Source organism: Sceloporus occidentalis, unplaced genomic scaffold (genome assembly GCF_023333645.1).
Source record: "Sceloporus occidentalis isolate IW3139 unplaced genomic scaffold, rSceOcc1.0.p SCAF_3, whole genome shotgun sequence".
NCBI lineage: Eukaryota > Metazoa > Chordata > Lepidosauria > Squamata > Phrynosomatidae > Sceloporus > Sceloporus occidentalis.
In genome coordinates this window covers 192,832,053-192,853,017 of record NW_028316983.1, presented here as the reverse complement: position 1 = coordinate 192,853,017, position 20,965 = coordinate 192,832,053, and positions in this window count along the sequence as shown.

The following is a 20,965-nucleotide window of genomic DNA, read 5'->3' as shown; positions in this document are numbered from 1 at the left end:
ATTTCCCCATACAAACTTGCCAGAATCTTAAGATCAATAGGGGAAGGCTTTCTCTCAGTCCCACCACCATTACAGGCTCTCTTAGTGAGGACAGGAGAAATAATCTTATCATTAGCTGCTCCCACCCTCTGGAACCACCTTAGGAGTCTAGGCTGATCCCCTTTGTGCTCTCCTTTCATTGGCAGGCAAAGCATTTTCTGTTTAAGCAGGCTTGTAATGAGTAGTTGCTTAGAGGGAGGCTTCTTATGGGAGGGGAGAGTGCTTGCTTTTTGTAAAAATAATCTTTTGCATGTTTTAAAAGTGTTATATTGTTTTTAAAACATATTATTGTAATGTGGTGGTTTTATTCATGTTTTAAAATTGTATTATTTTTAGCTCATACTTTTGTGAGCTATCTGGGGTCCTAATCCAGGAGAAAGGTGGTATATAAATAAATAAATGTGAACACATGCAATGGAAAACCATGAATCCATCCCCTTATAGAGACAATGTCTGTGCTGTTATTTCCCGTATTGGACAGAGATTCCAAAGGTTGCTGCATTCAAACTAGGACTTTGAGTTAGCCCCTTTGGTCAAGGAACCAATCAATACCTAGTCATCCTCACAGCTTGGACTGTGGAATGGCAGTGCAAGTGAATCATGAAGAAACAACAAATATCACACACATTGTGATCACTGCCCACCTATCTTTGCCCACTGATCTCTCTGTTTCCAAGATGGGAGATAAAATCATTCTTGTTATCCGCTGTGATTTGGTTCCAGGATCTCCCATGAATACCAAAATCCATGAATGCTCATGTCGCTTTATATACAATGGCATAGCAAAATAGTGTCCCTTATATAATATAGAAAATCAAGGTTTGCTATTTAGAATGTATGCTTTTTCTCAGTATTTTCAAACCATGGATGCTTGAATCTGTGGATAAGGAAGGCTAAGTGTAATCTCAGTTGTTTTAGAAAACTGGATAAGCAGTAGTCTAGTACAAGGAGGGCACAAATACAATTTGCACTTGCTGATCTCTAGCACAACCAATCATTTTATGCACAGAATGCTTGCCTTCATCCTACACCCTCTATATAGAAAACAACACAAACTTTCCCTCTCCACACCCAAATCTCAGCTAAGCAGGTTTGCTTTCAGTAAGATGAGTTAGAGTAAGATCTATTTAGTTTTAGTTCTCTTCCACTTTTCTCCTTATTCATCAGTTGGAAAGTATGCTGTTGGTTCAGTCAGTGACCCAAGAGAATTCATAGACTTATTTTGCCACTTAACTTCCCTATTTTAAAAAAAAGGAAAGAAAGAGACAGTGAAACAGAAAGAAGCAAGATCTAGAAGATGTAAAGGTTAAAGAGACCTGAAAGAATGACATTGGCGGGTTGCACACTGCCATTTAGTACGCGCTCCGCATGTCCTAGCATTAGGAAGGGGCGTGCTAGGGTTAGGAAGGTTCTCACCTTCCTAACCGCCCCTCTCCCTAGGACGCGCGGAGCACGTACTAAATGGCAGCGCCCGTCCACATGGGCACTGCCATATTTATGTCTTGGATGCACAGCGTCCAGACATGGCATGGCGGAAGTGACGCCGCGAGTGCGCGCCTTGTGCCTCGCGGTGCCACTTCCAGGGGCCAAAAAGGAGCGCCATTTTGGTGCTCCTTTTTAGCTGCACCGGGAAGCCTCGCGTTCTGGCCGCTGGGGCTTCTCGGCTTTGCTAATGGAGCCGGCGCCAGACCACCTGCTTTTGGGCGGTCTGTAACGCGCCATTAGTTCATATCCTTAGTAGTAGCAATGGTAGTATGTGCCTTCAGATCACCTGCTGAATTATACTGATCCCATGAATTTCATATGTTTCGGGCAATAAATACTAAAGAGGCAGTTTGCCATTTCCTTTCTGTGAATATAGCCAATACTGCTTGGTATATCCTGGCAGTTTCCCTATCAAGTACTAACCAGGTCTGTCTGTTTAGCTTCTGAGATCAGTCAGTATCCGATGCCTTCAGGGTATTTAATCCCTACTGCAGAACAAAAGAAGGGAGCACCCTGAAACTGAGATCTACAATTATGAACCCGCTTTAAGATATTTCCTCCTCTTGAATTGGTGCTTTGCTCATCCACTTTTTAAGGTTCCCCCAACCCATCATCTCTCCACTCTTCCCCTACACTACCCAATGCTAAGCCAGCACCAGTCTTCCAGTTCAATTGGCCCAGTCTTTGGCATTATCCATGCTTCTTGATTTTAGTCCTCCAGAGATTTCAGTCCTACAATTCCCACAATCCATTCAAGATGTTAGGTGGGAAGGCAATTCTACGCTCCATTTGGCATGTAATCTCCAACCTCTCTGTTGGAGATTGCAACTTTACTTTACCATATGTCAACCTGAAATCCACATATTATTTGTTTCACTTGTTGCTCTAATAGCTAACAACTTCTATTAACACAGTCTTCCCAGTGTACACCTTGTCTCTAAACCCAGGATTAATGCTTCCATATGTTATTTGGTTACAAGTTAAACATTCAAGGTAGAGTATAGGTATGACTGGCTTTATGCAGTAACGCTATCCTACAAATATTTCACAAGCATTCTTACAGCTAACACAACTACCTTCATGTCCTATAAACACGTCCATGTGTCATTTATCAGCCAAGCAATAATAAGGATTATCATTAATCTATTTTGGAAGACACAATAGTGTGTTCTGTAACCAGTCCCAATTAGCCACCATTCAGAGATCATTTTTAAAGATAATATGAAAGACCATTCAAAAATGTGAGAAGAAAATGCAGGACCCTTCGAAATGACTAAGGTGTGAAACGGAAGGGCCAAAAAACTGTGGTGGGGCCACACAGGCATGATTCACGATGGGGCAGCAGAACTGCATGTGCCCAGTCCTGATACAGACTGCTGCCACAGTATTGAACTGGATCAGTAAAAGAAGTGGTATTTTACCACTCCTTTTGGCCCCAGTTCTTTTCAAATGATGCAGGTCTGGCATGGTTTCCTGCTGCATTCTGAGTGTGAATCATCTTAACACTGAGCTCCAAACATGGTGGGAAACCACATCATTTGGCCCATCTGTTTTGGGCCAAAATTTGCCAGATCTTGCTTCAGTCCTTTGCTTATACTGCTTTTGGCTTTGCTCTTCCACCTGTTAAAATAGTAAACTCAAAAATTAATTCTTCACAGACTCTTCCTCACAGTGAGTAGATTTATTGGTGCTTTCATGCAACCAGCAGTTCTCAGTACCACATTTCTTGTCATTTCTTACAAAGGAGATACAGCCATTGATATAATGCAATGTTGCCATCCCTTATTTCAGTTTCTGTGATCAAGAGATCTTCTAGTTTCTCTTGTTGTAAGATAAACTGCCTGAAACCTTTATGTCTTCCCCCCAAATAAATTCTGTTTTCATAACTCCATTTCTTGATTCAATTTCAGATGGGAACTTAATGGCATCAACAACTTGGAAGTGACATTACATGGCTGACCTGCTAGAAACAATTACTCTCAGTATGAGATTTATGAAGAATGTAATTCAGAAGGCCATCAACAGCTGGTCCTCTCTCAGTCTCTCATATCTGGAAGGAGAAAAAAAGCTACCAACATGGTTTTAGATCACCAGATTAATTACAAGTTCAGAATTCTTTCTGATTAATTATCGCTATGAGTTTTCAATACTTAAAGTGTCTTATTCTGGAAGAATGAAGAATGAGATGAAGCAAGAATGCTGCAAACAAAAATGTGTTTCCATGAACATGTGTTGGAAAGAGATCTGAAATGGTAAACAGAAAATTCAGTCATATTTTCTGGCTCTCTGCAAAGTTGTTTTCTTGATAACTGGCGAAGTCAGTGCCAATAAGCCTAGTGATAAAATCCCCTTGAAAACTAGCTGTTGTGCTTGTTAGAATATCATACATTATGCTATCATGCTCCAAACTTCTGTTTACATAGTTCCATTTTCTAATCCCCACAGGAAAAATGACCCACTTTTTAATTTATTTTTCAAAATTGCAGGAAATGTAATCAACAGAAATGGCATGTATTACTTTACGCTTCCTTGCATAGAAAATGACAAATTGAGCAGGGATTACATTAAATTTAAAATTACTGGTATGGTCAGTGATTAATACTGATACAACTGAATGAAGACCTATTTGAAAAAAAAACAGGAACAAAAAATAATTGCAAAATTCATGAAGGGGGTACACTGCAAAGCAGTCAGTAATGTATTAGCAATGAAAATAAGCTGGGCACCTATTATCACATCACATCATTTCCATAGTTGTAGTCCCATTCTGAACAAAAGTGTGACAGCTTTGTGGTGGGCAGCTAAGTTTCTAGTTGTTTGGAGTAGTTGACTGTTGTTATGTCTCTTCACATCAACTCAAATTTATGGCAACCCTATCATGGGGGTCTTAGCAAGATTTCTTCAGAGGTAGTTCACCATTTCTTTCCTCTAAGAGTGAAAGATTAGTATACTCACAATTATTCATTCCCAGGTTAAAAAATGGGTTTCACAACAGTTAGGAAACCCTGCCAGAAAGAACTTGGAACTCCCGTGCATCAAAGCCCAGCTGTGATGAGGGGTCTCTTTTGCTGGTGTCTAAGAATCCACAAGGATGATTAATGGTGTTGTCTTGGTGCACAGCTCCAGATGTTAAGATGCTTGGACAGAGTGTAGAACTTATGGCCTGTTCTGCCCTTCACTCTCCCTCTCCGCTGCTGGTCAGATGACCCACCCACCACAGAGGAAGTGAAGACAATTGGTAGTTTCCTTCTGGAGCCAGGTATGAATTTTCTCTTCCCTTTCCAGGAATTGTTTTCTTTTCTTTTTCTATCCTGTACTATTATAGATTGTTGATTAGAGATCTATCCTGTACTGTATAGATTTTGGGAACTGTAGTTAAATAGGAAGTCACTAGCAGGCAGGTGTGGGAATATGAAGGAGCAATAATAATGAGCACCCCAGGCATTGTTATGGTGAAGAGTACATTTCCAGACTTACTCCTGCAAGTCACCAACTTAGGGGGCATTCCCACTTGGCAGATAAAACGGATTATATTGGTGCAATTCTGATTTGGATTATGTTCCGAGTTTAATTCGATTTTTTCCCATCGTTTCCATTATGAAAAGGGGCAAATTACCTCGATTTATTTAGACCCTGATTTCGTTCCCATTTATTTTACATCACTGTATTTTAAAGCAGAGTAATTTGCTCCCCGTTCCCATTTGTGTCTGCGAGCTGTCAATCAAGCGCGTAGGCTTCAGACATCACAAGTCTTGGTTTTGGTTTTGGGGGGGGCACCCAATGAAAACCAGCTGCAGCCGAGGCTCTTCTGTTGTGTCTCCCCAGATTAGAAGGCACCTCTATTCGTCCTAAACCCCTTGCATCCGAGGTTCTTCTGTTGTGTCTCCCCTAGGGTTGCCATAACTGTCTACCTGGGTAGCTGGGTCAGGAGCCAAGCTTTCTTTAAGGCGGAGGACGGTCCCCCGCCTCAGAGTAGGCTTCACCCACCCAGGCTAGACTCTGAAGAGAGGGCTCGCGGCAGCGGCTTCTCTCTTCAGAGCCCAGCTGGGTCCGGAGCCAAGCCTTCTCTGAGGCGGAGTACGGTCCTCCGCCTCAGAGAAGGCTATGCCCACCCAGGCTAGACTCTGAAGAGAGGGCTCGCGGCAGCGGCTTCTCTCTTCAGAGCCCAGCTGGGTCCGGAGCCAAGCCTTCTCTGAGGCGGAGTACGGTCCTCCGCCTCAGAGAAGGCTTCACCCACCCAGGCTAGACTCTGAAGAGAGGGGCCGCGGCAGCAGCCTCTCTCTTCAGGGCCCAGCTGGGTCCGGAGCCAAGCCTACTCTGAGGCGGAGGACAGTCCTCCGCCTCAGAGAAGGCTTCACCCAGCCAGGCTAGACTCCGAAGAGAGGGGCCACGGATCAAGGGCATGCAAAGCCCACCTGCTGCTCAGGCGCTCAGGTGGAGGCAAAAAAAAAAAAAAGGAAAAAGAAAAATAATAGTTTAAAATGGTGTTCAATGGCTCTCCTCACACATCGGTCTATTAATGTGGAGCAGAGGGGAGGTTGCAGGGAGAGTAATGTGTTTACTGCATTTGGAGCTCAATGTAGCGCGATCGCCTTACCCTGCTTCCCACTCCACTGGGGGAAAGGCTATGCGAATGGAAGAAAATGACGCTGGCAATGCAGAAAGAGAACAAAGAGGATGACACCCCCAGGCCAGCTTCTTGAGAGCTGCTCCTCCCATCTCCAGGTTCCCGAATCAGACACCCTTTCATTACCATTCATTTGCCCCAAATCAGACTCTGGAGGCACAGGAAAATACGCTTTGAAACCACTATTTTTTTAAACTGGTTTATTGGCCTATAATTCGGGTTTTTCGAGATAATTCGATTCAGATTCGAATCTCAGTGGAAACAATTTCAAAGCAATGCAGGTTGAATGTGAGCTGTAATGGAAATGATGGACCCTTGATTCGCGTCCTGATCTGCCTTATAGGCCAGTGGAAATGGGGCCCTAGAAGGTGAGAAAGAGAACTACCCTTGGGGGCAGCCTAGGGCACATTTTTCCTTTACCTAATTGGATGTGAGGAGGTTCTCTAACAAGGTCTCCCTTGCTGACAGCTGGCTGGTTGGCCATCCAAAAGAATGGTTGGCACTCTGAGCTTGGATATTTTATCCAGGGTGACTGTAGAGGAGGCCAGGTTGGGACTCCCTGCCACACCTGGGAGCAAATTTCAATTCTTATCTATCATTAATTTTAAATTTTCAATATTTACTAAAAGTAATCTGCTGTCTGGTCTCATAATGTCTTAGCAGGTAACCAATAATAGGATAGCAAGAATGTTATGCAATTTTCTCTTAAAGGGCTGTGCAGGAATTATTCTGCAAAAGAAGACAGCTTTATGCTCAACTACCATCCCCCCCCCCCGCCCCCCCATTTTCATTGCAGAATATGCTATTATCTGTGCAGGAAACCTGTTTTCTTCACACAGAAAAAGTGATTTTTCTCACAGAATAATAATTCCTGTGCAACACTTTGGGATAGTCAAGTATGGGAAGAATACTGTGGAGGAATGTTCATTTTTTCCCACAGCAGGAGGAAAACTACTTTAATTTTTTTCTTCTTGCTTGTGAGTAGAAACGGGTCAGGAACTGCATCCCTATGAGAGAATGTAACTTGCCCAAGGTCTCCCAATGAGTTTCCATGGCAGAGCAAGGATTTGAAACCTGGTGTTCCAGAATCCTCAGCCAACACTCAGATCACTATTATGAACAAACTATTATTTGTTTATACACTGCTATAAACAAAATGAAGAATGATAAAATTCTAAATGCAACTTTGGGAAAAAGGCAGATAAAAATAAATAAATAAATAAATTTGGTTTGTTGTCTGCTATATTTTATTGTTTGACTGTTAAGACCTATTAATAGGTATTGTGTTTAATTACTTTCGTAGAATGTATGCCATAGGCAAGTTTATTTTATCTATTTTAATTGATTTAAGTACAGCACTGAGTAAATTTACAGTGTTTTATATATAAAGCTTAACAATAACAATAACAATAAAATAATAATATAAACCTATCAGAGATTTATGTCAGCAAGATTTTTTGACACATATTATTTAAGTATTCTGGATTTTTTTAAGAGAAGCACTGTAGTGAAGTTGTTAGGACTATGGCTGTCAAATCTCAGGGCCTGTCCCTGATTTTCTGGTTTTAGTGGATCATATCCAGAGAAGGGTGAAAATTCTCCAGTTTTGGTGGACTCATCTCTGGGAAGGAAGGAAGTACTGTCTGCAAATATGCAGTTCAACTGTTAGAACAGCAGCTTGCTGCCATATGCAAGGTTCAGTTGATTTGCTGCTGCAATTTGGAAAGCATGTGTACTACTGTGTATTTGCTTAGTTAACTTCCTCCTTCCCTCCCATTTGCTCTGGTGCCAGGGCTCACTTGCTGCTATTTTCTGATCCATCTTCTAATTAAAATCAAGTAAAATAGATTAAATGTTCCTTATCTCATTTCCCAAGTAAGTTAGAAAGAATAATCTCATTTCACCTTGGTATGCAAATAGCCCCTTCAGCTAAGATTTATCACTTAATTCCCTATCTTTTTTTTAAAAAACAACAACAACAAAAGACAAATATGAGTTTATTAATGTAACATATTACCTTATAAACCAACAAATTAATCACATCCTATCTCACCACATATGGATATACATTCCTTTGCTTCCACACCAATGCCAACAAGCAGGTGATACATATTTAATAATATATGATAGCTGTTGCGGTGTGCTATACCATCTACCTATTACTTTCATTTGTTGTTCTCTAACCTTGCTATCTTAAATATTTTTGATTTATTGTATCCATTGTTGGTTATTATTTCTATTAATCTTAATATCTTTTCCCAAAACTCCCAATACACCTTCTATGAAATTATATTGATTATATGTGAGTTTTTCAGGCCATGTGGCCATGTTCTAGAAGAGTTTGTTTCTCACATTTCACCAGCATCTGTGGCTGGCATCTACAGAGAATGCCACATACCCCCCCCCCCCCCGCCCACACACAAAAACCTATGGATGCTGGCCATGAAAGCTTTCAGGTTTATATTGATTATCCATTAGAATCTTGTAAATCCTACCACCTAACCCTTTCCTACTTTTCTTTTTCATGGCAACCTTTTATAGATACCATTTCCTGTAGATTCTTATACTGCTTAATTGAAGCCCATATTGATTACCTATATCTCCAATATTTTATTTATTTTTATCTGTTCCCCAAATTAACTGATAAATCATCAATTGTCCTATATTCAATATCACTCAGTTTCCTTAACATTATTCCTTAACACTATTCCTTTACCTACATCTCTTTCTTTCTTCAAATATTCTATTGGTTGCCAATAGTAATTACCAGTGTGGACCGTGGTGGCAGCCAGCCTTGGGACTCAGTATCTGGTTGCCACAGTCCCACTCCAACAGGGAGTGATCAGGGCAGAAGCAGCTTCTGGTCGCTCCTTTTGCCCTGTCTGCTCAAAGTCATAGTGTCATGGGGGGGGGGGGGGGAAGCAATTTTCAATTTTATGATCACTCCATAAAGCACTGGGGTTGGAGAGTACCTTGTAGTATGTGCCCTAAGATTAGAATGTAGCCATTCAGTCCATTCTTGCCCCTTCCTCCATCCTGGGTATTTTCCAGAAAGGTGATAGCATGCCTTTCCAAAATCTAAATATGGATGATGTTTTGAGTGGAGTCAAAGTTTCTGTTAGCTTCAGAAGGCGCACTTGAGAGGTACCCAAATTGTTCTGGAGGAGGCCTTGCTTTTCTTGGACTTAAGCCCTATGATCACTGGAGTAGGCAAATGAACTCTATGCAACTGAAGCTGGCATTCCACATTAGAAGTACTCATTTGGCAATCAATAACATCCACATGGAATAATAGGATTTTTAAGTCTCTTTTTTTCTATTAAACAAATTGTGTTAATCCATTTCCATTTCTCCTCTACTGTCTGAGGAGGATTTTTTTTCTTTCCTTATCTTTACTTTCTCCACAGCAGCACACTCATAGGGTTGCCATAATTCTCTACTATAAACCAGGACAATATGTAGGACAAAATTTAGACCAAAATGTAGGACAATTGTAGGATAAAATTTAGCCCAAATGTAGGACATTTAAGAAAAACAGAGGACCTTAAATGTTCTACATTTTGGGCTAAATTTTATCCTACCATTGTCCTACATTTTGGGCTAAAATTTGTCCTACATATTGTCCCAGTTTATAGTAGAGAATTATGGCAACCCTACACACTCGTCATTAGTTCACTAAAGTGTAAAAAGTATTAACTATAGGGTGTTTTTTTTAAAGAAGCTTTGAAGTAAGGAATGGGATGGAAGAATAGAATAAAAGGATTTCATGAATTGTTTTTTCTAGTCCTCTGGAAATTATTATAGTGTCATGTTCATTCTTTATAATGCATCAGTCTGCAGAATCTGGCAAAACATAATTTTTCTCCATATTCAGCTAAAGTAGCATTCTGCATCTGTGCCCAGAATTGTGAGTAAAGACATGAGATACAGTACACTACTTATAAACATTTTACATGTCCAATCTGCAAAATAGTTGCTTATTTCATCAATACCATCTTTAGATACAAAATTGAGTGTATACCCATTAAAATAAAAGCAACAAAAGTACAAGAACAAATTTCACAGCAACCTCAGGTTAAAAACAAGAGAGAGAGAGAGAGAGAGAGAGAGAGAGAGAGAGAGAGAGAGAGTGTTTAAATGACGAGATCTGAACTATTGGAGTTATTAAAGTCTCATTCACTTGGATGAGACAATTTACTCCAAAGAAACATGTTTTGTTATAGCATCTACAACAGAAATGTGTTTAGAAAGTAGGCAGGCATTTCACAATATGGTCCTCTCAAGATTTGTTAACAGTGTCTCTGAGTTTCTCTTACTTTTCCATGGCCATTCCTTTTTACAAAATGATTTTTTTTTAACAAAAGGGAAAATAGGCAAAATGGGCAAATAGGCTATTTTTTATTTTTACAAAAGTCAGAATGTCTCCTCCCATTTTTTGGCAAGTTATGATCCTGTAAACCAAAAGTATATAAATATATTGTGGTAGGTTGTCCACATATGTGTATATGTATGGGGGACTGGAATTCTCAGAGGGTACATGATACATAAAATACATAAAGTTAGTCTTAACTATAATCCAGCTCTCACTGCAAATTCTTAAGCCACCTATATGAGGGTTAAAAAAATCTGACTGATCCAAACAATCTGTTCCTGGTGCTGACAAGAGGACAAAAAATGGCACCAGGTTAAACATCCTTGGGAAAGCCGTTCTATTCCTGAGCTGCCATTATTGAAAGAGTATTCATGGGAATACTTATCACCAGTATCCAAGGTAGTAAAAAGAATGCCCCCTTTTGCCCACCTTGCTCAGGCAACCTTATTGTTCCTTCAAGCACTGGAGGAATATTTTGTGTTCTCTTGTCCAGGCTTGCCTCCCAATCCCTGGAATTTAAAAAAAAAAAATCTTCATAGGAGATGCTATTTAGTTTAGTGTGAACTGCAATTGCTGTTGAGAGTTCAGATGGAAAATGAGAGTTGTGCTTCCAATTTAAATGAATCCCCAAACCTGATTTGGACAGCTGTTTGTTATACCAGAATTTCCACAAATTAGCACTGAAGTGCTGATATGAGTGTGAAAGAAACTGATGCTGACATATTTGTTCTAGGTAAAGGACTTTAAGTACATACTCATTAAAAAAAATGTGGATGCCTCTTAGAGCCTCCTGATATGGAGCAAATTACTGTTATGTGTATACATCCATTTCTGGCATTCTAAATGTAAGGATAATCAGAGGCTTCGTTTGCCACCTCATGCATTTTTTAAACATATCAATATCCTGAGTCCATTTTGGTTTCTCACCCATTTTTAAGTGTCATGCATGATGAAACATGGACAAGAAGCTTCTGTAAGCTTGCTCTTTATCCATTCACTTCAGTCACAGGAAAATATTTTCCATTGTGGTCACATGTACCATCTTTCAGAAGGAATAAAAAAAACTTGTGTACATGTCAAAGTCCTGCAGCAAATATTGTATTTGTATGCTTCTAATTGTACTGTTTTTAATGTTGTTTTTAATGTCATGTCATGAGCCCCACTTTTGAGTAAAGCTATCTATCTATCTATCTATCTATCTATCTATCTATCTATCTATCTATGATCAGACCCTGACAGGAAAATATGCATGCCTATAGTGTGTTCTTAATAAACAACCCAGTCTTTAAAGCAATGTGACATGAGCAACATATGTGAAAGAAAGAGAGAGAGAGAGAGAAGGAAAAGAGAGGAAACAGAAAATTCAGGATAAACAAAATAGGCAGGGATGTATAGAATTTTATTGATAATCTTTTTAAAAAGTCAGTAGTTCTCCAAGTTCAAAAATGTCTTTCTGAATTTCCTGGAAAGAATTTAATTTAAAAGAACCTGGAGGAAACGAAAGTTATTTGACCATCCAGAAATAGGAATTTGAATTCTGAAAACAGTGTGTTGAAACAGAGTTTTGGTGATTAATTTCTATCACCACCTCTCCCTCAGTTACATAGAAGGCAAGGAGAATAGTCCTCTCCATGCTGGGAATAGTTCTAGCGTTACAGTTATACAAATCAACTTAAAAAAAATCAAGTGCACATCTTATTCAGTGCAAGTGCTTAGTCACAGATAAGATCTACCAAAATTTTCCAATTTCTTTATAACTAAGTCAGAAATAACAAGATGTTAAAAATGAGGGAGAAAGTAAAACCTTTATATTCATCTGTTTCTTAAAATTATTAATTGAAGTAACCAAAGGACCAGTTTTGGACTGGAAAGGGAAGAAATGTAGTGTAAATGCCAGTGGAATAGTATAAAGAAAGGCACGATTTTGCTCCCTGACCTGTATATGTTTTGGGATAAATACAGCAGAGAATTTCTCTTTCCAGGACTGTCAGTGTGGCAACTTTGCAGGCACAAAATTTCAGAGAAACATAAAAAGGCATTTTATTACTTCACTTATCTTCTCCCTGTGCTATCAATTGTCAAAAACTGTTGCCCGAGGTTTTAGCTGCCCAATGTCTATTGACTTTAATGACAGAACCAGGGCTAAAACCCTATGCACTGCAATAAAAATTTACCCCATGTGTCGACCTAATCATATCTGCTTAGTTTACTGACAAAAATAAGTTGTTATTACTGTCAGTTTAAGAGAGCTGAATTACACTTTGCCTTGTGTGTCATTGACAAAATTGGTCACCCAGTTTCTAATCCAGACTTGTTACTGAAGGCAATGATTAGTGAAGGGCAAATCTAAGCAGTTAGGCACTTTGGCCCAATTGCTAGAGCTACTCAAAAGTCAGATGTTAATTCTAACCTCTGCTAAATGTAACTGGACTCCTTAGGTTTGCAAAATAGAGCTGGTAATGTTGTAAAATTGGATGCTTTACAGGATTGTTAGGACCTCTTTTTGAAGGTCACAACAAACATGTTGAGAAATGATTTTTTTTCTTCTGGGCCAGAAAGAAGAAAGCAGGGAGAATTATTCTCCTGTACATAGCTATGGATCTGGAAATGCAAAGCAGATGGCTGATACTCAACCAGCACTCTTGTTGTCTTCATTTGAATATAGATAAACAAATCAAACAGCCAGATAAACTTCAGCAGAATGCACTTATGTGCACATGACTGATACCACAACATCTTTATTATTGCTTTTAAAACAGGCTCCAAATTTTGACAATGGTGACAAGATGTCTTTTAAGTTCTCTGTTTTACTAAGCACCAAATAGCAACTGCCACTGTCATTTGCCCATATTATTTGGACAATGCCAACAAGGAGGATGCAGCTCTCCAGTAAAACTGAGAATAAATTAAGAGGTGAGAACAAATAAATCTTCAGATGTCTATACATCAGTGCACAGAGTTTGGGAAACAAAGAAAATGAGTTTGAAGTCTTAGTGGAGGAAAGTAAATATGACATGATACATATAATGAAGAGCTGGGACTTTATCATATGAGCTCCAATCTCACTGCAATTGTATTAGAGAAAGGAACTGGACACATAGCACTTTGAGAAATTTCCTTATCACATATCTTCCATTGACATGACTGGGGCTGATTCCTGGCATGGGATCACATTTCCAGTATGTGCCTTAACCCCATCTCCCTCCCTACTATCATGGCATTACCCAGCAAGCCTTTTGATTTTTTTCTTTTGTTGTTTATTTCTATTTAAAAATAAATTCTGCAATTAGGGCAATGTGATGGAGGTAAGAAAAAAAGAAAGTGGAAAAAAAGAAGAAAAGAGGCTGCTTGGGAATGGGGGAAAGGGGAAGAAGGAGTGAGGAGTGGACTGGCACCACACAACTGCCCAATCCCTATAATTCATCTGGAGACATCATGACAATTTTCTTTTCTTAGAATGCAAGCACAACTGGGAGGTCATTAATGGGAGTTCACCATTAACTGCCAGAGCTATCCTTATTATTATTAACCTTTAATTATAAAGCGCTGTAAATTTACACAGCGCTGTACATACAATCTTTTTAATTGGACGGTTTCCTGCCCTCAGGCTTACAATCTAAAAAGACACGACACAAAGGGAGTGGTGGTGGGGAAGGGGCCTCTCTAGTAGGATAATACATATAAAATACATAGCAATATAGGAAATGATTCAATAAAACAGGCAACAAAAGAACATCAAATAGCAAGTGACAATTATGCAATGCCTGGGAACGCTGCCCTGAACAGGATGGTCTTCAACTCCGTTTTGAAGCTGGTTAAAGAAGTGATGGCTCTTGTTCGTGGGGGAAGAAGGTTCCAGGAGTGAGGGGCAGCGAGTGAAAAGGGGCGAATCCTAGATGGGGCAGAGGAAATCCTGTGCTGGGACAGCAGACCTTGACTACCAGAACGGAGGGCCCGAGTGGGAAGGTGAGGAGAAAGAAGGTCTGATAAGTAAGGAAGGGCCAGTCCATGGAGGGCTTTAAATAATAATAATAATAATAATAATACATTTTATTTATAGACCACTATTCCGCGATGATCATAGCGGTGTACAGTAAAATTGCAATACAATACAAAATACAGTTAAAAGAGGGAGAAGTCTCGTCCTTCAGGCAGTCCCTGATGTTGCTGGGTCTGCCTGATCGCTCCCTCTGAGGCCGAGACAAAACTAGACAAAGAGGAGGGGTCAAGGGAAGGTTTTTTCAGAATTGGGGAAATGAGAGCATGTTTGAAGTCTGAAGGGAAGGAGCCTGTAGAGAGAGAGAGATTGAAGATATGGAGAAGCGAGGGCAGAAAAGAGGGAGCTCTAGAAATAAGAAGACGAGTAGGAATTGGATCAAGAGGACAGGTAGCAGGTTTGCAAGAGTTCAGAAGTGAAGAGAGTTCATCCAAAGAAGCAGGAGGAAACACAGAAAATGTAAAACCCATGCAGACACCCACTGTGGTATGGGAATGGAAGCCAAGGTAAAGGGGGCAAGTTAAGGCAAATGCAAGACCAGGATACTCTGCACTGCCCCCAAAGTATCCTTGCTGTTGCAGACAAGGCCAAAGTCTCCAAATATGTATTTGTGTACAAACTAAAAAGTCTTAAGAATGTTGATTTCCCAGTACAAGTCAATGTTGGTTCCCCAGTGCAAGTCCAATTGAATCCATTCAATTTCAGTTAAGGATCTGAAGTGGATTGGATTGGGTCTGAACTGGTCTGGAACTAATTTGTACACCTTCTGGAATATCATTTCATGTAAAGTAAACAGACTATAGTTGATTGATTGAAAATATATGTGCTAGCTTCTAATTTATTTTAATATAATATTGCAGGGAAGAATCCAAAGGAAAATATGCTCTACAGAAGATATAGTGTGATGAGATATGTACATATAAATATAGATGGCAGTAGTACAATAGCACAATTACAACTTACTTCACTTAATTCCACTGATAATGGGCATCCAGTGGGGCAGATATACAAATGTTCACTACCAAATATCAAGGTGTTGATGCTGAACTAATATGATCTGTTTGTTTGGTTGCATGCCCATGATTCTATTTTGGTACAGAAGCCTACAAGAAAGAGTAACATGAATATATTTAAATATCCTCCAACAATTCATTTCAGAAAGTTTCACTGCCCTCACTTGAGATCAGAGAGAGTCTATTTTAGTATAAAATACAGAAAGAAATCATAATTTGAGCATTTTAACATAAGCAGAAATACTGACTCACTGCCCTGAAGTGGAAAAATAATTTGACTTAGGTGCATAACAACAGTCACTTTTGTTGTCTATTAAAGCTAGTGGATATAGTAGCTGGCATGACCCCTTTTGAATGTCAAAGATATATAAGGATTGTTAGTAGCTAATGAGATAAGATACAGTCTTGCTCCAGAAACCTCACACTTTTGGAAGCAGCTGAAGCCTTAACCTGACTGTGTCTGTAGATCTGGAGCATAATAGAGTGACTAAATTCCATAACAAACAAATATTTTTTTTTTGAGAGCATCTTAGACATGTTAATTGGCAGGAAATGAAAGTGGAGCCCTTTGTGGCTTTCATCATGAATTAAGCTGCATCTTGACTCCATTCAACCTGTCCCATGGGAAGTCTGTAATCTTCATGCACCACCACAACTCTGTTTGCTATCAGCCCCTTTGGTATCATTGAACACTACCTGTGGTGCATGGATGGTGATGCTCCCTATCTCTATCATTATTAGTCTCTTGTTTCCCTTCTTTCTTTCCTCGTCCTCTTTTAGGTGTTCTAACATATCTCTTATTATTCTCTGACTCTTCTCACCTATTACAAATTGTTCCTTTCCACATTAACTCCTCAATAGACCTGTCCTATTACAATCTTGTTCACTCCACCAAATGCATATGAAGAAGTAGACTGAAGTCTACGAAAGCTCATGCTGTCAATTAGTCTCAAAAGTGCTACAAGTTCTCTTTACAATCCCAGCAACAATATATCAAACTTGGAAGTCCCCTCCCACTTTCCCAATAGCCACACACTGGGTTGACATTTTCAAAACTGCAAAACCAGTACTCAGCAAGTGCAAATGAGAAATCATCCAGGGTCAGGAGCTTTCCCAGCAGACAATGATCATCAATTAGCAGACACTAATCCTCTTTTGCATATCCTCCCACCCTGAAGTCCTGCCATCAATAACAGAACAATACACAGATTAGTATGGGAATAACTCCTCCTCACACAGGTTCACACAGTATATATGTACCCACTCTCTTCTAGGTCAGCATTCTCTGAAGATGACGGCCACAGATGCTGGCGAAACGTCAGGAATAAACTCTGCTAGAACATAGCCACATAGCCCGAAAAACCCACAAAAACTATGGATGCCAGCCATGAAAGCCTTCAACTTCACGTTAAAAAGGATACTGTGTTTGGAGATTTCAAATGTAATAATGAATGGTAGCCACCCATGCCTTCAATCTATTAACCTATTAGATGGCATAACTCTAGAGCTCCAATTAACAAGCTGTGATAGCAACTTAATGGTTTTTTGTTTCTTATGAAACTGTTATGCTTTGAGAACATGTATATAGTTTATTGCTAACTATGCATGCTCCAGGGAGAAATTTGCCTTGTAGTTCATTTCCTTCTGTGGGGTGGGGAAGAGGGGAAATCTCTGTAAACATTATGTGAGGGTAGATCCAAAATTAGCAGAGGATGAATACTGTGAATTGAAAGCTGTAACATAACTGAGCTTATCAAAACCCATTTCTTGAGCTACTGCTTCAGTTTAATGAGCATACTAACATTTCAGCAACCATTATCCACTGAAAAAGTTTCCAATAATTAAGGATAATTGGCAATAGAAATAAAATGAACAGATGATAATGACTCTGCCGCAGTCTTTAGCAGCCTGCTTTTTCAGCCTTTGCTGGGTAAAACAGCAGAGGAAAAGGTTTTTAAGTGGCAATCCAAACTGGTCAACTGTGTCTTGATGGTGAGGCACCTAAATTTTATATGCTGTGCCTCTGCCTGAATTTTCTTTCACTGTGCTAGTGTTCCTAGACCGCCCCAAGCATAATATTCCAGGGTTAATTACCAGCCAAATTAAGTCTATATTTAATGATTATACTGTGTCACATTCTAAGCTTCTATTAGCTTTTTCCTCTGATGCTATCAAACATAAAGCAAATCATTTTCAACACCCTACCTAACCTGTTGTGCCAGGTTTTATTGACATTTTAGATTAAAGTGCCTTTATATCTAACAGTGATGCTGGATATGTGAGGATTTTAAAAACATGTATATCATATTCCAGTTTGGTGGGTAATTTTCCAATGCTGTAAGTAGATGGCTCTTTATTGTGAAACACCGTATTGCATACTTTTAATAGTATCATCCCCTCCATTAATATCACTCTGCTTAAAAGAGCCATATTTAATCCATCTCACTAGCTTCCATTGTCATTCACAACTTCATTTGTTTTATTTTAGCAATACCATGTGATTCTCATATGCTTATGTATTAGGTATGCCTGTGGATTTTTTAAAAAATATATATTATCTATATATTTGTGTTGTTTTTGTTGTTGTTGTATGACTTCAGTTTATTTCTCACTTATGGTGACTGTAAGGTGAACCTATCATTGGATTTTTTTGACGAGTTTCAGTAGAGGGGGTTTGCTATTGCCATCCTCTGAGGCTGAGAGAATGTGACTTGTCCAAGGTTAGTAAGTGGATTTACATGGCTGAGCCAGGATTTGAACTCTGGTTTCCAGAGTCATAGTCCAAAGTTCAAAGCACTATTAAATCTTGCTGGTTGCCACTATATATGCACGTGTATTTGATTATGGTTTCACCACTAAAATGAAACATAGAGGATTTTTTTTTTAAAAAAAGTTAAATAGTAAGAGAGGACCTTTTTTAAAAAAAAAAAAACCTCTGTGTTGGGGACAATCTTTATTGAAAGAAGAAATACAGGTCTGCTGTTGCTATGAGTAATCATCATTATCACTAAAGAATGTCTGGCTTGTAAAGTGTGTTACTATCCTAATTGTGTTAATCAGTTGTGCTTGAGATTTTCACACACTTTTATTTCTTGATGTCTTTGTAGGGAAATCATCACAAAAATGAGATGATGGGCCAAACTAAAGTAATAAATTATGGCACCTCTTTTTTTTAATGAATTGGTTGATTATGGGTAGTCCAGTAGCTTGGCTGAGAAAACATCCCCTTGGTCTCCTCTCTCTCTCTCACTTGTGATGAATTGTGACACCAGCAATTCAATTAGGATGCTGCAGACCTAGAGATGGGATGTAGGATCGTCTTAAGAGCCATTGTGGTGCAGTGGTTATGTGCCTGTACTGCAGTCACTCACTCACAAACTATAAAGTTGCGAGTTCAATACCAGCCAGGGGCTCAAGCTTGCATCCTTCTGAGGTCGCTAAAATGAATACCCAGATTGTTGGCGGCAATTAGCTTACACTTAGGGAGTGCTTAAGTGCACTGATAAGCGGTAAGAAATTTACTTGCTATTGCTATTCATTTGCTCTGCTCTAACAAGACACCACCTCAGTTTGACTTTACCTTCTCTCCCTGCACTGTTTCCAATCAAGCTGGCCATTTTAAAAAGATTTAGAACATTAAAAATTTGTTTGCTTTTTTCCTTTGCTCCTTATGTCCTTCCCTCTTGCATTTGTGTCATATTTGTTAAGCTACAATCATGTACATGCTTATCTGGGAGTAAGCTCTCCTGAAATCAGTGGGACCTACTTTTCAGAAGACATACACAACTATGAAGATTATCACACTGGAGTTAAAATGTTCCCCAGAGCGTTCTAACAGGGGCAAGCACGGAGCATGACGGGAATGCGATGGGGCCTAGAAAGCTATTTTACTGCACACCAGAACGCCGCCGTCACCACCGGGCATTCCCATCGTGTTCCCATCGAGTTCCAGAGGGCGCCATTTCTGGGAACTGTTTCAAAGCGTCCCCATATAAGAATGTCCATTACTATTGGGAAGAAAAGAATTCTTCAGTTCCCATTTTTGCCTATGTGAGCAGATTTCACATTGGAGTGGTGATGGTGTGTGTATGTTTGAATAGATGAAGAACCCAGTGGACCATGTCTGTAGTCCCTTCTGACTTAGGTCTAGCATTATCTTTATAACAATGAATCTGGCTAGATGTGATGTTAAACATGTTTAAGTAATGCATAGGCACATTTTTACCATCATTAAAAGGCAGGCATGGGGTTGGTGCATTGAATGGGGTCAAAACTGGGTGATGCAGGGAGGGAATTTTCATTCTGTACTTTTGTGCTAAACTCACCCCTTTAGAGCCTGCTATTAGTCCCAAAAGGAAAAAAAAAGAGTTTATTCAGAAAATAATTCTCACTATGTTCTTTTAGGCTCATAGAATCACAGTATCATTGAGTGGAAAAGAACCACATCTAGTCCAACCCTCTGTCATCCAAAAATACATAACTAAAGTCCTCTCAAAAGATTCCAATCCAACCTCTGTTTGAAAACCTTTAATGAAGGAGAGTCCATGACCCTCAGAGGTAATCTATTCCACAGTTGAACAACTGTTAACATCAAGTTCTTCCTAATATTTAGATGGAATCTTTCTTTTTGTAATGTGAATCCATTGGCTAATTTTCTGGTTTCTACAGCTGCAGAAAACAAACTCACCCCATCTTCTACATGCCATCCCTTCAAATATATAAAGTTGGCTACCATATCTCTCAATCTTTATCCCCCCCCCCTCCCGTATGTCTTTGATAAGGGCATTTAGTGTTACAAGTTTTATTCAATAAATATGAATATTAGACTTTGGAAGCTGCCTATTGCCAAAATCTGCACATATTGGAAGATGTGATGCTGAAAGTTGGGGCCAAGACAGCATGAACCCCTGTCCAAGTTAACCCTCAGTCCAAAGTACCAACTGGAGTTTCTCTCCATCCTCCACCCACGCTGACAAAGAAATTAATGTGTATACCCTGCCAAACTGGCTCAAACTAGTGCACTCCACATTCTGAGGTATTGTGTAATTTCCAGAGATGTTGCACGACCGTATTAGATTTTGAAAGGAGGAAAATGTCTATGTTTAATTGGCTTTGTCTCATGTATTCACTTCCATTGTTCTCAACCCCCAGACCATCTAAGGGTCATTATCAGGACACTGTCATGCCTGTTCTTGAGAGTTCAGCTTCTGAAGATGAAGCAAATCCACACAGCTTCCCCCCCTCAGAAGTTCAAACTCTGCAGATAACATTGACTTACTACAGCCGGGCCTTCCTCCAGCTCTGTCTGACAGCCACCTGAGCGATCCACAGCAGGAGGAAGTAGAAGAGATAACACCTCAAGAAAGGAGAAAGCATCTGTGGCTTAAGCAGACAGCCTTTTACCCGCAGATGGAGTGACAGGTTTTGTGAAT